The following is an 18878-nucleotide window of genomic DNA, read 5'->3' on the forward strand; positions in this document are numbered from 1 at the left end:
ACAACCTACTTCAAACAAGTGGCCATAAAAACCCTGCTATCTGCAAGACAAATACTGCAAGCCTTTGGGTTCATGGCCTCCTGCATTCTTCTAATTCCATATGCAGGACTGCATATGAGGAAACTATTTTATTTTTATTATTTTTTTTTTTTATTTTACATTTGTGTGTCTAGCTGGATATATTTCCTTTTTCAGTAGAGGCCCGGGAAAAAAAGCTCCACATATAAACAACCACCACCACACAAAAAATGTTTATAATAAACAAAAAGGTATTACAGTTTAAATTCTAGGAAGACTATGTGGCACACTATAATAAATACATCATTCACCTTCAGATCATTTTACAGTATGAATATGTAGTGAACCCCAAGACATTATTAGAATACATTTAAATCCTTGGTTATTCTAGTTTACGCCAGACAGTTACTATTTCCAAAGGGTTAGACAGTAACAGTAGAAAAAGGAAGTGGTATAAAGAAAATGGCAGGAAACCCTCCCCCCAGAACTACCAATTGGACAAATTTTGTACAAGGACTCCCCACAAACAAGCCTGGAAAGTGGATAGTCTGTCCTTCAGCTGGAAAAACCTATCAGTCTATGCCTTCCCCCCACTGCCTCTGCTCTCCAAAGTACTACTAAAAGTCAAACAGGACAAACCAAGGATGATTTTGATTGCTCCAGACTGGCCGTGCCAACACTAGTACCCTCTCCTGTGCAGTTTGTCATGGTTATCTCCATGGCACCTGCTTCAGACTCCTCCCCTACTGTCTCAGCAGGAGAACCAGATTCTACACCCTCAGCTTCCAACACTGAACCTTGCAGCCTGGCTAATTACTTAAACTCTCCCTTACCATCCCTCAACAAACCTGTGATGGATGTCATCCTAGAGGCAAGGAGGCCTAGTACTAGAAAATCTTATGCCGAAAAATGGAAAATATTCTGTGCCTGGAACCAATCTCAAGGGATGAGCACAGTAGCGCCCAATTTACCTCAGATTTTACAATACTTAACTGAGATGCTTCACAAGGGCCTGTCTTTTTCCTCCATTAAAATCCACGCCTCAGCCATTTCAGCTCATTATAACACAGAACTTTCCCTCTTCGCTCATCCACAAGCAGTTCCTCAGAGGGGCCAAAAATTTGAGACCACCCAGGAGAGCTCCAACCCCAGCCTGGGACCTTAACTTTGTATTGGAGAAACTCACTCTACCTCCTTTTGAGCCAGTTGCTACTGCAGACTTAAAATTTCTTTCTTGGAAAACAGCTTTACTTTTAGCAATCACTTCAGCTAGAAGGGTATCTGAATTACAGGCCCTTATGGCAGTGGAGCCTTTCATCATCTTTCATGCAGACAGGGTGTCACTCAGAACCAATCCATCCTTCATGCCCAAGGTGGTATTCAGTGTGGCTCTTAATCAGTCCATTCATTTGCCAACCTTCTTTCCCAATCCACAGAATAAAGGGGAAGGATACTGCATTCCTTGGATGTGCACAGACAACTTAGATTCTACTTGGACAGGACTAAACCTCAAAGAAATTCTGAAAAAATGCTGGTAGCATTTGCTGCAGGGGCAAAGGGGATGGCTATTTCAAAAAAACCATTTCTAAATGGATAAGCCATTGCATTCATTTCTGCTATAAGCACCATGGAAAACCTATCGCCCAGGGGATCAGACCTCACTCCACCAGGGCTGCATTTACTTCTACAGCCTTTCTCAGAGGTGTTCCTACCAGGGACATCCTAGAAGCTGCTACCTGGAGTTCTGTACATACTTTCACCAAGCATTATCATTTGCCAATTTTCTCTAAATCCAGAGCTGACTTTGCCACTGCAGTCTTGCAGGGTCTTATAGCTTGCCTTAATGCTCTCTAAACTCCTCCTCCTAACCACAGCTTTGGGAATCTACCCAAATGTAATGACTGCAACAGTGAAACACGAAGAACGTAGTACAGTTGTGTACACTTACCATAAATGTAGATGCTCGAGTGTATTCACTGTTGCAGTCCTTGTTACCCTCCCTCCTGCCCCCTAACTTCTTTTGGCTATATCGCTACTTTCCTTTACTATGCTTAAAAGCTTTTTTGGTGTATTTTATTTTTTGTTAGAGGTATACCTTTGTGTTTTTATGTTTAATTGCTTCCCATTAGGGGGGCACCTGACATCTGGGGCAAGAAAAACTGATGTAATGGTGTCGGCTGCATGTTTTATACCCCTGACGACCTGACGTCGTGGAAGAAGGGACAGGAACCGAAGCAGGACCCACGACTTTGTTAATCAGGCCCACTGAGGGCAACCTGCAAGTAGATTACCCAAATGTAATGACTGCAACAGTGAATACACTCGAAGATCTACATTTATGGTAAGTGTACACAACTGTACTTTCTCGGAGGCCTGCAACTATATGGTGTGCAGATTTCTGAATGCCGCAAGAACTGGAGCATGAAAGTTTATAATACCGCTAAGTTTCAAGTGGGAGAATGAATAAGGCATAACTGATAAGGCAATTGTTTCAGACTTATTTTGCTCTGAGAATTTTTTTTTATTTGTGTTTCATCATTATTTATTCTGCATGAGCGCTCAAGATCCACAGAGTATACTAATGTATATATTAGTTGGTATTGGGGCTCGGAATGTGTTTTTGTGATCGTTGGCGGTTTATGGTTAGAGTTCAGATTTGGAGCATGTCTGTTGATGCGAGTATCAGTGTGAGCCTGTCTTTTGTAGTGGTAGTATTATGGAAAGGATTTTTCCAAGGTAAGGTGTAGGGTTAGGGATAGCACACATTAGTAAGGTAGGCAACGGGATTTCATAGACTTAAAAAAAAAAAAAAAAAAAAAGTTTCAAAGAATGTCTTGATGAAAACTTTCATGCCATACTATGCAGTAAAAAGATCCGTTTTAAGCATGGGTTAGTGTGATGAGAGTCAGAAAAATGTATAAAGACCAAATCAATTTTTATCTATTTTTCCTCTCAATGATTCAAGAGTGACACTAAAAAATTGCTGAAATACCACCTTTGCCATTTTTATGTGAACATACACCCCTGGAACTTTGTATTGCTGGTGATGTTGAAGATTGTCAGTCAACCATATATATTGTTATACCTACCTTGTTAGATCATAAAAGTCATTGGGCCCAATGTATGTGCTCATGCTAGAGTGATATTAATAAGCTGCCTTGTGGATGAAATTTCCTTCTAGGCGGGCAGGGTGTTTAGCCAAAGTTATGACTGCTGTGCAAACTGAAAGACGAGTCACTTCTTAATTTTAACAGAGATACTTTATCTGTTTTACTAGTGTTTTTTTTTTTGGACACATCTAGGCAACATGAGAACACAGTACATGACAGACCTGATGAAACATTAAAAAGTGAGCTGTTTTAAAAAAACAAAAAGGCTGAAGTAGAAAAATGCTACAGACAAGCCATTATGACCACGTCCTTCCCGAGAAAGTATTCTTAAATCATGTAAATTGTATTGATAAACTTGAAAGTAGTAAAAACTGCTGCTTGAGTAGTGATTCTGATAAAAATTATAAACACAGAATTAAGCCTGCTATCAGTTCGCACGTCATCAGTGGTTTGTGTTGGTCCTTCACTGACCTTAGAAATAAACATTACAGAATGCTTGACAGATTGCATAGTCTTAAAGCATTCAATGTTTTATGGAGTGTGAATACTTGTCAGCAGAATATGCTGTCCTGGGACAGAATCTGAAATTAGTAGTGAAACGTTTGGTCAGTCACAATACATTCAATGATGTAAACAATACAATTTTACTTTTAAATGATGTGACTTCAATTTTGCACTCTTTACAATGGTGGTAGTAAACAAGATACTGCAAAAAGCTTTGTATCCTCTGCCCCCTAACTTCTTCAATAGTAACTTTGTCAAAGAATGTAACAGTTTGTTTCATGCTACTGGAAAACAAATAAATGAAAAAGTCCTAGTGACAGATGTTATAGGAGTCAGTCAAGAATGTACATTATTTACTTTTGATTCAAGGTTTGAGCAAGAATGTTGTAAACATAATTTACTATGAGTGTACTGGAAATATGACTAATAATCCCCTGCTTGCTGCTGCTTTTATAGAGGCTTTAATAAGAATGATAGAAATTACCCAAAGGATTACGTTTTTAACAGATCTCAGACTCACTTATCACATGTAGTATTTTGAGTAGTTATGTAAATGAAGCACTGTCTACGTGGAAACTTTCAAGACTTCTTGCTTTATGAACACCTCTAGGGATAGAGAGATGAAACCCTGATGCGACCCAGATGATCTGAGACTCATTAGCAGCTCAAGTGGTTTAGGAGCTGGATGGGTGAGGAAGGGGATCTGTGGCTGACATATCTCACCCATCCTAAGAGGATGGAGGTGGTCTGATGCTCATTGAACCTGAAAGGAGGGAGGTGGTGGTCTGATGATCATTCAACCTGAGAGAAGGGAAATGGTCTGATGCTCACTGAACCATGGGTTAGGGAGGTGGTCTGGTGCCCACCCAACCTAGGGGGAGGGTGGTGGTCTGGTGCTAACCCAACCCAGGGGAGGACGGTAGTCTGGTGCTCACCCAACCTGGGGGAGGGTAGTGGTATGTTGATTACCCAACCTGTTGGGAAAGTGGTGATCTGATGATCGCCCAACCTGGTGGGAAAGTGGTGGTCTGACGTTTACCCAACCTGGGGGATGGGAACGGAGTCTGATGCATTGAAATACAGGCATCTACTAAAGACAGAGAAAGGTAAATGGTTTGTAGCAGGTGAGCCACAATCTGTATGTGACCCTACCAATCCACACCTCTACAGCAGACTTTGTGGGATATGCATGGGAAGATGTACTCCCACAGAAGAAGTCATATCACTGTTCTCGCCTCAGTGAGTTTGCACATCAATCATAAAGAAGGAAGGGTTAGACCTAAAAATTAAAAAAAAAAAAAAAATGGATGACAGCTTCCTGCAATATATTACTGCTCCACTGGGAATTGAATGTGCTAATTGATTGTATGAATGCTGTTGACTGTCAGACACTGGGGATAAAGTGAAATAAAAAAACTTCCTACTTCGACAGTAGTGAACATAGGTCCAAGGTCTAAACCAGGCATCACTGAAAAGTAATACCCATCGACAATATCTAAGAGCTTCTTTAGTCTTACAGCTTTCCACTGAAATTTACATTTTTGTCATATTGATTTTAAAGAGTTTCAGTAAGAAAGTAATTGGTAGGGTATTTAATCTATACCACATAAGAGACAAATCCTTCACTGTATACGTGTATGTGTTATTTTTTCTTTATTGCTGTCAAGGAAAAATATTTAGGGCTCGATTCAAAATACTTGCTCTCAGTGTAAGTGATTACTTACACTGATAGCAGGTCTTTCAGAATCTAGCCCCTTTTGTAAGCCTGTTCATAGGTAGGCCTTACACCAAAGTAAGTCACTTACATTGAGAGCAAGGGCCAGATTCAATAAAGCCTACACTAAGTGTATACTAAGTGTACACTGTTCTGAGTGAACAGACAGCACAGACAAGACTCACATCTTCTTCCTCCTAACAGTTTTCCTACTGATATTCTTGCAACTTATTGATAGGGATTCATAAATGTTACCATAAAGTGTAGACATGTACACTTAGGGTCATCTTGCTGAGTGACTAGAAAGCACAAAAAATGTAATAAGAATTTTATTGAATACATATTGTGTATACTTAGTGTAGACTTTATTGAATCTAGTCTCAAGACTTTTGGAATGTAGACTTACACTGAGAACAGCTCCTTTAGAATCTGGCCTACAACATTTTTAACTCGTATTGTTGTAGTTTGAAGCATAGTGATGGAAGAGAGTTAGCTTATTTGTCAACCATATATGAAGGCTGATGCAATTAATCTTACTTATTCTAATTACAGAGTAGTTTAGTCCCCAGTTATAATTGACTCTAATATATTCTTCCAGTAATAAAAATCTTTATTTCAAAAATAAAACAGTAGTTTATGTCAGTGTTAGCTATTTGTTGTAATGGTTTAGCAAAATGGAGTGAAGGCTAAGTTCATACTTGCAGTTTGTAAAGCAACATGCATTAACACATAAAAGTGAATATATTCAGAAAAATGTGCCTTTGTGGCCTCATGCAATTATAAGTCAGACAAGTTGACGAGGCATTTTACAGTATGAAGATGTGATAGGCTTTTGTGGAGGCTTTGTTCACAGTATGAAGATGTGGTAGGCTCATGCAGAGGCTTTGTTCACAATATGAAGATGTGGTAGGCTTCTGCAGAGACTTTGTTTACAATATGAAGACATGGTAGGCTTCTGCAGAGGCTTTGGAATCTGCAGCTTATGCTAAATCAGAGGTCTGCTTTGAATTCGTCACTATATTTTCAGATGCATAAATTTCAATAAATGCAGTGATAAAACTTGTTCCAGCTTCTCCGTTTGTTTCCATTTGTTATCATCTTCAGGGAGCTGATAGTTCGATAAGTAACATGTGTGTGTTCCCTCAATGGATACACCACAAAAAAACTGAATTCACCACTGTAATTCCATTACAAAATTCTAACCATTTCAAGCTGTGTAAAAGATGAATTTGCTATTTCTTAGCCTTTATGAGGGTAACTTAAAAGTATCTCCTCTCTGTTTTTTTTCCTTAGTGGCTTGCCATGCTGAAATAGCATTTCACCAAACTTGAGATCAGTTCTTTGGAAAATAACGTGTTTTAGCATTCCGAGCTTTTTTAGTTAAACATAACATAGAGAAAGCTTTATGAAAATGTAAAAGTAACATCTTTGGCATTGCACACTGACTACTGCCATCCTATTGTTCCTCCGTTCTTGTTTATCAGTGTAGATATTACATTACAATTTCAACTCCACTTGACCAGGTGGGTAGAGTGCTGCCTTCAGAGATGGAAAGAGGGTTGCTGGATTTAATGCCTACTAAAACTCCACTAACAATAATTCCCTTCATATCCACTGCAAAATAAACACAGAACAAAACTAAAAAGCACCACAAAATGGCACAATCAAACTAATGCATTAAGTGCATTCATCCTCCGAAGAAGCACTGATACAGAGGATAAAAGTGCTTAATTTATTTATTTATTTATTTAGTTATGCATTTCATTTTCTAGTACATTTTGGTTTTGTTAAGATTTCATACGTACCCCATTTCCCTAATCCTCTGATGACTTGGATGGACTCTCTCTACAATGCATGCAGTGTGAGAATTCACAACGTAGTGCTTCCACCATGCCTCCCCATCCTAGCTGTCAAGTATGCCATCCATGGTAAGCTACCTCCTCCAACTTGTTCCTTAATCCTGGAGTTTGATCTCTGACTTCAGTGAAATTTACAGAGGTCCCCTGAGCTGTGACATAACTAAAGTCATGACCATTCCATGCCAGGCTTGAAGAGATGGCACCACCTGTACTGATCTCTCTCAGGTGTTCCTCACATACTTGTGAATATTTGAACACAGGACACTAATTCATACTCATGGCACCATCACTCTGTGACACAGAGCCACCTTCCACAAAATGGACTCATCCATTCTGATACTTCAGCTGCACTATATACTCACAAACTATGCAAATATGCACAACAGTGCCTGCTTTTGTAGTCAAGAGCTCTGCTGATCAAACCACATTTATGTCATTTACATCTTCCTCAGTACGGGTTATAATAAAGAGGGAGGGTTTAAGACATGCACAGGGACAAAGATGAATATGCATGCCATATATTTATATATATATCGAAAGATCAAAATCCCGAATCCATTATCACCGAATACACTAACGAAGGTGCTTTAATCGAAAAAGCGCTTTTGTTAAAGTATGTAAAAAAAACCCCAAAAAACACAAAATCTACTTAAATGCAGGGGGGCAAGCCCCCCTGCACCCCCCTATTTTAATATTCTCACTCTGAGGGCACACTAGAGTGGGGAAAAGGGAATTTTCCCTTACCACACTGTAGTACGACCAGAACAAGCAGCATACTTACGAGAAAGTGCTGCTTTGGTGAATAGCACTTTCGCGCAACTATGCTCACCAAATTGGGATTCGGTGAAAGATGCAGGCGAGCATCTGTACGGATCCCATATAGATTTTATATATATATATATATATATATATATATATATATATATATATATATATATATAGGCAGTACCTACCTATGAACCTATAAAAGATACATTATATAGAACAGTTTACAAACATGTACATTCAATGTCACGCATAATCAACAAAATTCATTGTGGTAGATCTTGAGGGTTATACTATACAGATTCATTTGAGCAAACACTCTTGTGTTGTAAGTGTGGAAACACTTTACATACACACATTCAAAGTAAATGTGGAAACACTTTACATGCACTCATTTAAAGTGAGAAGCTATTTACAAAGTTGGAAACGTGATAAGTAGCTATTAGAAGTTGCAGAGAGCCAAGATCCAATCATTAGGAAAACAGCTGTGGGAGTTATAGAGAACTTAGGAACCTGGGAGAAAACCTCCTGGAGGCATATACTTAGATAGAATTAGGTAGGGTGAAGGCAGGTGCATTTTCTTTCAGTGGACAGATGTTTGAAAGTTTTAGACGTTTTCTGAGTTTGGTATAGTTCTTAGAGTGCAGGGGAGAGAATTCCATTTCTTGCCCAGTGAGAAAGAGAGGAGAAGTTGGCCAGCAGGTTGTTTGGGTTTGTGGATAGAAATTAAGTTTTGATGTTCATATCTGAGAGTTCTGTTAGGGGTGTAAGGGGGAAGGATATTTGTTAGAGCTGAACATTTTGTTGGGTGAAATACAAGTCTGTGTGTAGTGGTGAGTTGGAGGTAGCCCAGGTAGTTTGTGAGTTCTAGCCAATTCAGAGATTAAAGGGTAAGGCAATGATGGGTGGAACTTTTGGATTTGGTGGCAAATTTAGAGATTTTATTGTAGCAGTTTTCTAGTTTGGAGGTGATGGAGGAGGACAGGTTAGTTAGGAGAGGGGCTCCGTATAATAAGGAAGGAAGAAGATAAGTAGTGGCCAGAGTATGCCTAGTAGAGTTGGGAGAAAAAGAGATTGTTCCTGTAAAGCATACCTAACTTTTGGTGGGTTTTCTTTATATTTTGTTGGATATGGATATCAAACTTGAGGTGTTCGTCAACAGTAATGCCAAGAAGCTTAGCAGAAGGAACCACTTCTATAGGTGAGTTGGTTTGACTAAGGACTTTGAAAGCATTTTTGTCATAGAAGTAAGTCTTTGTGGGAGGGAACAGTAGAATTTTTGATTTATTTGCACTGAGAGAGAGAGGTGGTTTTGGCACATCCAATTTTCAGTAGTTGAAAAAGCAGATTGGGTTTTAGTCAGCAGTTCAGGGAGGTTTGAGGCAGAGCAGAATAAGGTTGAATTGTCTGCGTATTTAATGATTTTGGCATCAGGAATAGCAGTGTGAAAGTTATTGATGAAGATGTTAAAAAGCATAGGCCCAAGGATGGATCCCTGTAGTACGCCAGTTGGGGTAGGTAAGAAGGAAGAGGTGGGGTTCTTCCATTTAACTGCCCGCGATCTGTCTGATAGGTAACCAAAGAACCAGGATAAAGTGTTTGGTGAGAGATGTAGGTTTGAGAGATGATAGAGAAGGTGTTTGTGGGAAACAGTATCAAAAGCCTTAGACAGATCGAGCAAAAGAGTAGAAACTAAGTGTCCTGAATCTCGGGCTTGAGTAACAGTTTCTAGGAAAGAGATTAGAGCAGTTATAGTGCTATGGCCTGGGCAGAAGCCATGTTGGGTATGTGTAAAAAGATGGTTTTGGTTCAGGAAAGGCATAAGTTGGAGGTGGATGCACTTTTCTAGGATTTTGGAGAATGGTGAGAACAGAACAATAGGGTGGAAGTTTGAGGTGCTGGTGTTTTTGCCTCCTTTGTGAAGAGGAAGAATATAAGCCGAGTGCCAGAGTTTGGGGACATAAGATTCCTTTATAGATCTGTTAATAATGATGTTGATTGGGAGAGCAATATCATCAGCAGCACACTTTAGGAAGGAGGAGAGAATATTGTCAGGAACATTAGAGCAAGGTTTAAGTTTGGACAGAAGTCTTTTTATAAAGTTAGTAGAGACACGTTTGAGCTCGAACATAAGGGGAAGGTTATTAGGGGAGTTAGATAGAGAAGTGTGAGGGACAGGTGGATTGTTGTCGGGGAAAGTCTTGGTCAGGTCAACAATAGTTTCTATGAAAAATTAGTTAAATTCAGAGCCTAGTTCGAGGTCAGATTTACTTGGGTCAGGACAGGGGTTATTCTTGGAGCCTGGATTGAGAAGTGAGTTTATTGATTTCCAGAATTGCTTGGGGGTTTTATTGTTATTAGATTGGAGCTTAATATAGTAGGATTTTTTTAGTGATTAGCTGTTTTGCAAGGTTACGGAGTTGCTTGTATTGGAGCAAGGTATTGGGCAGTTTATTGTTTTGGTAAAGCTTCCATAATTTGTCCCTTTGATGCATAATTTGTTTTGTATCTTTGGATAGCCAAGGAGCTGTATTAGTTTTTATCCTTTTGTTTCTTAGTGGGGCTAGGGAGTTTAGAGTGTCTAGGAAAACAGAGTTGAAGTAGTCTATAGCTTTGTCAAGAGGAAGGATGTTTAGAATTTGCCAATTCGTTTATTTGAAAATATTTGAGAAAGTAGTAGAGTTGAAGCTAATGATGTTGTGAGTGAGAATATATTGGTGCTGGTGCGGGGTAGAGCTAGTTGAACAATGAATGAAAGTTGGGAGGTGGTCACTAATGGTGTCAGGAATTGTGCCAAAGTTGGTTATTTTATTTGGATGGGAGACTAGGATCCAATCAATAGTAGATCCAGGGGGGTTTTATTTGTTGGGTCGGATGATGGAGAAGATCACTTGAGTAAAGTTATAGAGGTTAATGGATAGGGAAGGAGAGGGACTATTGACTTTATTCCAGTCAATATTTACATCCCCCTAGAATGTAAATTTCATAGTTAATTTCAGTTGATGCCCATAGGAGAATATATTTGAGGGTAGAAATGTTGTTACCAGGTAAGATATATAGGGCAATGATGCAGATATTCTTGTGTTTATTCATTTATAGTAGTCCAGCAGTCCGTTGAGTGTTCTTGAATTGAGGAATTGGAATTTGGAGGGGAATTAAAGTAAGAAGGTTAGAGTATACTAAGGCTGTGCCACCACCTTTTTTATTTAGTAGGTCATTTCTGAGAGTATGAAATCCTGAGAGTAGGATCTCAGAGTCGGAGATATAGGGTTTGAGCCATGTTTCGGAGATGGCTAAGATGTCAGGTTGGTTATGGCTTAGCCAAGCTTGAAATTGGTGAACTTTATTGTTGATAGTAAAGATTTTAATGGCGTTGTGGGAGGAAGAAGGAGATAAGGGGTAGGTGTTGTTAATAAAGGGACTAGGACTAGGGTTGGGATGGATATCTCCAGCTAAGACAAGGTTGTTAAAGGAAATAACCTTTAGCCATTTCGGTTTGCAAAGTAAGAGTTTTGTTAGATCTAAGATAAGTTTAGGTGTCAGTATCTTAGCTGTGGTGGAGAATATTTTAGGGTGGAATAGGTGCAGAGGGTTAGGCTGAATAATGGAGGAGGAGATAGAATGGAAATGAGAGTAAGATTGAAGGTGAAGGTGGGTTTGTATGGAAGTTATTGTTGAAGGTAACATAGAACAAGCATTGGAGGAATATGAGCTGGCACAGCATGGGGAATTAGGAATACAAGGAGGAAGCAGGGGGCCCGGAGGATGTGGAGATTTAAGGACAGCATATCTGAGCAAAGGGAGAATGATAGGTATAGATTTGAAGAGAGATGGCTATGAAGAAGACAGGGTTGAGAAAGAGACAAGTTTTTTTAAAATTATAAGAAAGATGAGGGGACTTTAATTGCTAGGGAGGGCGTGTTTAAGTGGGATGTGTGTAAGTAGGCAGAGTAATGAGGGAAGAGCTACTATTGGGTAATTAGGCTGGCTGGGTGGAGAAAAGGAAGAATAACGGTAGGCATGCAGGGGGCGGGTAGGAATTTGGGGCAGGGTAGGGAAGCGGAGTGAGCCCGCAGGTAATCTAGGTAAGTAAATGTATGTATGTTTTAGAACTGTGACTCTGTTTATAAAGTGTTAAAGGAGCCTGTATTCTAGGCATAAAGGAGTATAAATAAGACAAACATGTCTATGAAATTAGACACATTGAGATAAATGTAAGGAAAGAAAAATAAGTGAAAATATCTTAAGTCATCTTCAGACATTGTCATACAGTGACTGACACTGATACAGTTTTAGCAAGTGTTCTGTATCACTTGAACTAATGCATTTGCTGGGAATGCTTGTTCATTCACTGCTCCGCTGGGTAGTAAGTGTCATGAAAGAAGATACTACCAGCCCAGCTATCTGGAATTTTGTAAATAATTATATGTCATTTGTGAATGTCAACATAAGTCATATAAGATGTTTGTTTTACAAATGTATTAGAGCTGTATGTCATATAAGATGGTTTGTAAAATACCTATTCAGCACACTTTTGTACAAAGTGCTGTTTGAAATGTATCCACAGTGTACCCTACTGGAATAGAACAGAAATGTATATACACTATTGTAACTGTTTAAATGTATATATTTTGACAGGAGAAACTGGAATATAGGAGGTTAACTTAAAAAACTTCAGGAAAATAGCTGAAATTAAATTACTTTATGGATAGGCCATAAAAAGATGTTGTCTTTCAGTTTCGGTGCAGCAAGAAGACACAATGTCTAAGACTAAGGAGCTTTCTGTATTGTCTTGGAAATGTTTTATGACTTCCACCACTTGCGAAAGATCTGAGGAAAAGCCCTTGGCTATGTATTTTCACAGGTGGATGCTAACTTTCAGCAGTGGGGGGGGTTTACCTAGGATAGAGTCAGATGACAAGAAATGTTGTCATTCTGCAAGATATCCCAGCAGTAGTATTTGAGATATTAATTTAAGAACTCTCTGAAAGAGACACCATTGTTTAGTCCATCTTGGAACAGACCAGAACAGCCATTCACCACACATTTTCCTTGCTCTTAACTAAGTTAACTAGGAATTCTCTTACATATAGTCACAAATACAGCAAAGCTTAATTTAGATGTTTTTCTTTATTTATTTGAGACTGTCCTGCAATGTTGTTTTAAATATTTCCTGTGGTTTTGAACTCTGATGTCACTGTAAATATATACTTAGTATTGTCTTATTCTTTTATTTATTAGTACATATATTTAAACATTTCATTGTGGCTGACTTGTCTAGAGAAATTTAAGTTCTGAGAGTATTTGCATATTTATTTGGAGACACTGTGGCCCACTCCTAATTCCCATGCTCTTGCTCAAACTAACACTTGTGTTAATGGTAATATTACACAGTATGATAGGACACCTTTTGTTAAGGGACTTAAAGTAGCTGATAAGGGGGTTCTGGTAGCAGTGATAACTACCTTGTAGTCTGGAAAGAAGGGGGCATAGCTAGTAAACCTTTGCCAGCCTTTCCCAATTGTGTGTTTGTGTACAAAACAAATCTCCAAGTGTCAACTACTTGGGCAGGGACACAAAGCACTTATTGGACAGAGAGAGCGTTAAAGGACTTGGCTTGGAACCCTGACTAATGACTCAACTCTATAGCTGTGCCAGTGGGGAGTCTTATTGGGGATCTGGAGTAAGAGGGAGAAACCAGCCCCAGACTGACTGTGGTATCTGTGTGTTCTTAAGGGAAATTTTACTTGATGCAGAAAGCTGCATCTGGAAATACTGTGTGTGTACATGTCATCCTCCCAATGTACATCCACACTGTTGCCAGTGGTGAGGACTGAGGTTCTCTGATTACTGGTCCAGTGGTGGGGCGTCACAGTAAGTATAGAGTAAAGACTTGGACAAGCATGCATCAGATAGTTCACATGCTACTACTAACCTTGTCAAGCAAATGATCTCACATCTCTAATACCTTGTGCTAACCTCCAAGACCACTGGGTCCAGAATCCCTCTACCTTAATTAAATGAGAAGTTAAGCAGTACACCCCTGGAGAACATGTTTATCCTTTTAAAGGGAGCTATATCCTTTCATGTTGTGCCCTTTGATTCTGGCCAGAATGTCTGGAGGTGTCAGGTCTTTAGTTGTAAGGACTGAATTCTCAAAGAGCATGCAAACAACTGCAGGAACATGACAGCAATCTCTACATTATCCAACAATTTTACCAGATTCCTGTGTAACCTGGTTTTGCTGAATAACTAGCTGGAGTTTACTTATTTATTTGTTTACCAGATGAACCCACACATATGTATCTTTTTTCAGGGGTAACCTTTGAGCACTGTCTGATTAACTGACTTGGCCAGAGTAACACATTCGGTAAATGGACACTGAGGGAATTAAACTCTGGACTTCAGGAAACAGCTCAATAACAGCTGATAACCTTGTTGATTACCTGATCCTAATCATAGGTTTACACCACACTATCTTGACCAGCATTCCCCTAAAATTGCAGTGCTGGGTTTTGTTTCACCAGTTTAATTCAGTTTTGTCAGTTTCTGATTCCCAAACAGCTGTCCAAATCTGCATTACTCATGGCATGTTTGAACTGTGTCCCTACACTAGTGGGCAATCCATGTGGATTTTAATACTCAACATTTTTCTCTACTTATTTTGTGTAGAGCATTCTTTGTCAGTAACTTCAGTTAGCGTTGGCCAGATAATGATTATAGTGAACTAAATTAGTTTGGGGGCCTCTTTTTCACACTTCATTGTACATTTGAAAAAGTATATACATACAGACTGACACATCAATCACACTAGATAAAACATGATGATAAAAAGGGCACTAATCATTTTCTTATTCTACCAGAAGCCTGTAATGCCTCAAACCTTTTCAACATCCATCATCATATTCAGAGACTTCAGAGCAATTGATAGTTTTTTAATTGCACATACCTAGCTCGGTTCTTCCCAATCTGTTTGCCCTACCAGTCTCACTCTGCTCCCCTACCCTGCCTCCAATTCCCACTCACCCCCACTACTACTACATTTAATTCTAAGAAACCACTCCCACCCCCTACACCCTCCAGTCAGAACATTGCATAAACCCAACCTACACCCTATAACCAAAATTAAATAATCAAATCTTACAACTAATCACTACTACTTAAGTAACTGCCTTCAGTATACAGCCAATCACTAAACACACATCACATATCCTACCCTCACATTAATCAGGAATGCATACCTAATACCCTACATCCACAGATAGTATAATATGTTACCTTATCACATTCATACCCTCCTCCTAGTAATAGCTACACAGCTCACATCCTATCATAAGCATCTTGACACCACATGGCATCACCACACCTCCAGAACTCCTTACCCATCAACACAAACAGAAACCTGCATTATCACTGCTACTAACGTCTTTAATGTCGACAACACCTCCCCTATTCACACTGAACCTTGCCCCCCTCAAAACACAACCACATACTTCCTTAGCATATGATAAAGCATTACAAAGATACAGTACATAAAAATGATACTTAATATTGCATCACAACTAATTCTTAGTGGAGATATACAACCCAGCCCTGGTCCCCTGACAAAATCTAGCAACACAAGTCAACCCCAGTAAACCTCACCAGAAAAAAAATTCCAGTCTCCTACGATTAAACATAAACCCTAGAAGTATTCTCAACAAGACTAGGGAACTCCACCCCACCCTCTCACACTACTCAGCCAATATAGTTGTGTTAACAAAAACATGGCTTAAACCCGAGAGTAACAGCAAAAAGATAACACCTGCTGGCTATAGCATACATAGACAAGACTGGATAGGAAAAAGAGGCAGAGGTGTAGCCATATTATACAAAAATAATCTAACCCTCAGAACTACAGACATAAGCATACCAGCAGTCACAAATGCAAAAATACTATTAACTAAACTTCTACTTAATTTTAAAACGCAAATGAACATAGTAGGTGTGTACATCCCACCATGGAATAATATCTCTGGTGTAGAGCACATCCTACAATGGGTGCACAAGCTCCACCCCAAAGAAACAGTTACACTAGGAGACTTTAATATCAGTTGGTATACCTGCAACTCAAATACCCCCACAAATCATATTTCTCTGTATGACTTCTCCCAACTAATCCAACACACTACCAGGACAGACAAAACATCAACAAAAAGAAACAATCCTAGATTGGATACTCACTAATCAGCCCGACCTCTCTCAACTCACAGGTTGTCTCCCTGACAGCCTCAGTGTCCACAACACTACCTTTCTACTCTGGCAGCAAATAAACCGCTACAAAACTCCCTCCTATCAGCAAATAAGAAACAAACAAAAAAAATTCAATCCCCAAGACTTCATATCCACACTCAAGAGCTGCAGAAGGGCACCTCTCAAACATCTCCACTAGATGGGGCAGTGGAGTTCTTTAACTACACCTTCATTAGCATCCTAAAAAGACTTGCCCCACCTAGAACAATTAGGATAAAACCCAACTACACCCACGGCTAGCCAAAGAAACAAGAGTTCTACTAAAAACAAGAGACAAAGTCTGGGACAATTGGCATCATAATAAAACACTAGCCAATTATCAGAAGTATTTAGAACTAAGAAATTCTGACAAAAAAAACACGTAAGACAAGACAAAAAAAGAATACTATGCTAAAATACAACTAGAACACCAAAGAAACCCACAAAAGTTCTGGTCAGCAATCAAGAAAATCCTTCAGCCTGGCCAAATCAGTACCTCTTCACCAAGCACATACAAGACCACAGATGACATACCCACACAATTAACAAATTTTGCACCAATTCTATACTCAAGCTAACAAACTAACTGCTCCCCCACCACTCTCCATCCAATATAAAACAATAACTTCTCCTTACAACCTATTCCTACTGCCACCATAAAAAAATACATAAAAAACTCAAACCGTCTACCTTAGCCACTGACAGCCTACCTGCAGACTGTCAAAATCACTGCAGAAAACATCACATATCCTGTCTCCATCATTATAAACCACTTCATCACTGGACAACAGATCCCAACTATCTGGAAAATAGCTCACATCATCCTGCTACATAAAGGTGGCAGCTCTACAGAGCTCACCAACTACTGTCCAATTGCTAACCTCTCTCCATCAAAAATCCTGGAAAAAAGCATCTGTACCCAATTTCTCCACTACCTGTTAACTAACAATCTACTATCCAAAACTCAACATGGATTCTGCCCACACCATAGTACAACCACTGCCCTTTTAAGCCTCACAAACTCGCTATCAATCTTCTCAGAAATTAAGGTAACCTGATCTCATCTATCTTTCCTGACCTCTTGAAAGCATGTGACATGGTCTCACTCTAAATTCTTAAACACGCTATCTGAATTTAGAATCAGCCACTCCACATTCACCTGGTTCCAGAACTATCTCACTGGGAGACAGCAAGCAGTAAAATGGGGTAACACCCTCTCCCCACTGCTACCAGTTATCTTAGGGGGTCACACAAGGATCCATTCTTGGCCCGCTTCTCTTCACATTATTCACTAATAGCCTAACTTCTGCCACTAATGAAGCCATGTTAATACAACACACCAACTACCCTGACTTAATATGTGCAGTCCCAACATGCCACCATCTACAGCAAATAACACAGCAAGCCTTCTCTAAAGTAGAAACCTGGCTACCCAGTGTCCAGTTAATACTCAATCCCAACAAAACAAAACTCATCCTGTTTCACCATACAAGATCCACAGACAGCTCTCCTATATTCAAAATCACCTCATTAAACAATACCATCATTACCACAGTCTCCCACACCAAACTCTTGGATGTAGTAATAGACCAAAACATGAACTTTGATCTCCACATAAACTAAACAATTAAAGTGTGCACAAAAAAATGGGTAGCCTGTAAAATACCAAACCTTTCCTCAGAAGCAAATGCAAAGTCTCCATTGCCAGAACTCACCTTCTCTCTATACTCCTATATGCATCTCCCATCCTTACTAACCTCAGGAAAACTTGCATAAATAAACTACATAGCTGCTATAATAAAATAGCAAAGTTCACTACAGCGGCAAGCTACAGATCCCATCACTGTCATGCTCTCAAGCAACTGTCATTGTTAGAATTCTCCAACCTACTAACTTTTAACCAGCTCTCCATTGCCCACCAAATACTCAACCAACCCCAAAAAATACCCGCTCTCAAAGGCCTACTTACTCACTAATCCAATAACTGGACCCTGTGCTCCAGTAACAAAAACCTAGTAAACATCACTAAAAGAAGCAATAATGTTGGTGACTCTCTGTATTCAAATAGCACAACCAAAATCTGGAACTCCCTACCCATGGATATTAGATCCACCTCCAGCACCACCAACATTAAGAAATGACTAAAAGATCACCTAACATCCACCTGGATCTGCTTAGGTACTAACCCTGGATAACTTCCTTCACCCACACAGGAACTCAAATTACACTTCTGTCCACTCTATGACTCCTGTAACCTCCTTCTCACTTATCTATATCTTTAGGTCATCCACACAGTTGAAAACGGTATTCTGTTAGATGGCATATTAGTTGTTCTGTAGTAACTTAAGAAATTCTAAGACATGTACTATATTTGTATTGTATTTATGTGTGTATCTCTCATTTATATTTTTGTTGTTTAATCTCCCATGTATACAAATATGCTTTTCTGTCCTCTGCTAAAATGTTAGTAGACACAAATAATCTTTATAGTATACTTTTTCTTTTCACATGACATGTAACTTTTCTGGAGCTTTTCTGCCAGTCCTGTGCTGAAAATAGACACTGCTGTCCAGTCAGACTATTCCAGTAAACAAATGTTAAATAAATAAATAAATATTAATTTATCATACTCCAACA

The 18878-nt window shown here is 39.3% G+C and overlaps 1 protein-coding gene across 3 annotated transcripts in view; it reads left to right on the forward strand.

Moving 5' to 3' along the window:
* The window catches only part of LOC122790141 (vascular endothelial growth factor receptor kdr-like), a 674216-nt gene that overhangs the window by 129822 nt on the left and 525516 nt on the right, over nucleotides 1-18878 (forward strand). The window lies entirely within an intron of this gene.

Source organism: Protopterus annectens, chromosome 15.part0, assembly GCF_019279795.1.
Source record: "Protopterus annectens isolate FY-2018-M chromosome 15.part0, PAN1.0, whole genome shotgun sequence".
Taxonomy (NCBI): Eukaryota; Metazoa; Chordata; order Ceratodontiformes; family Protopteridae; genus Protopterus; species Protopterus annectens.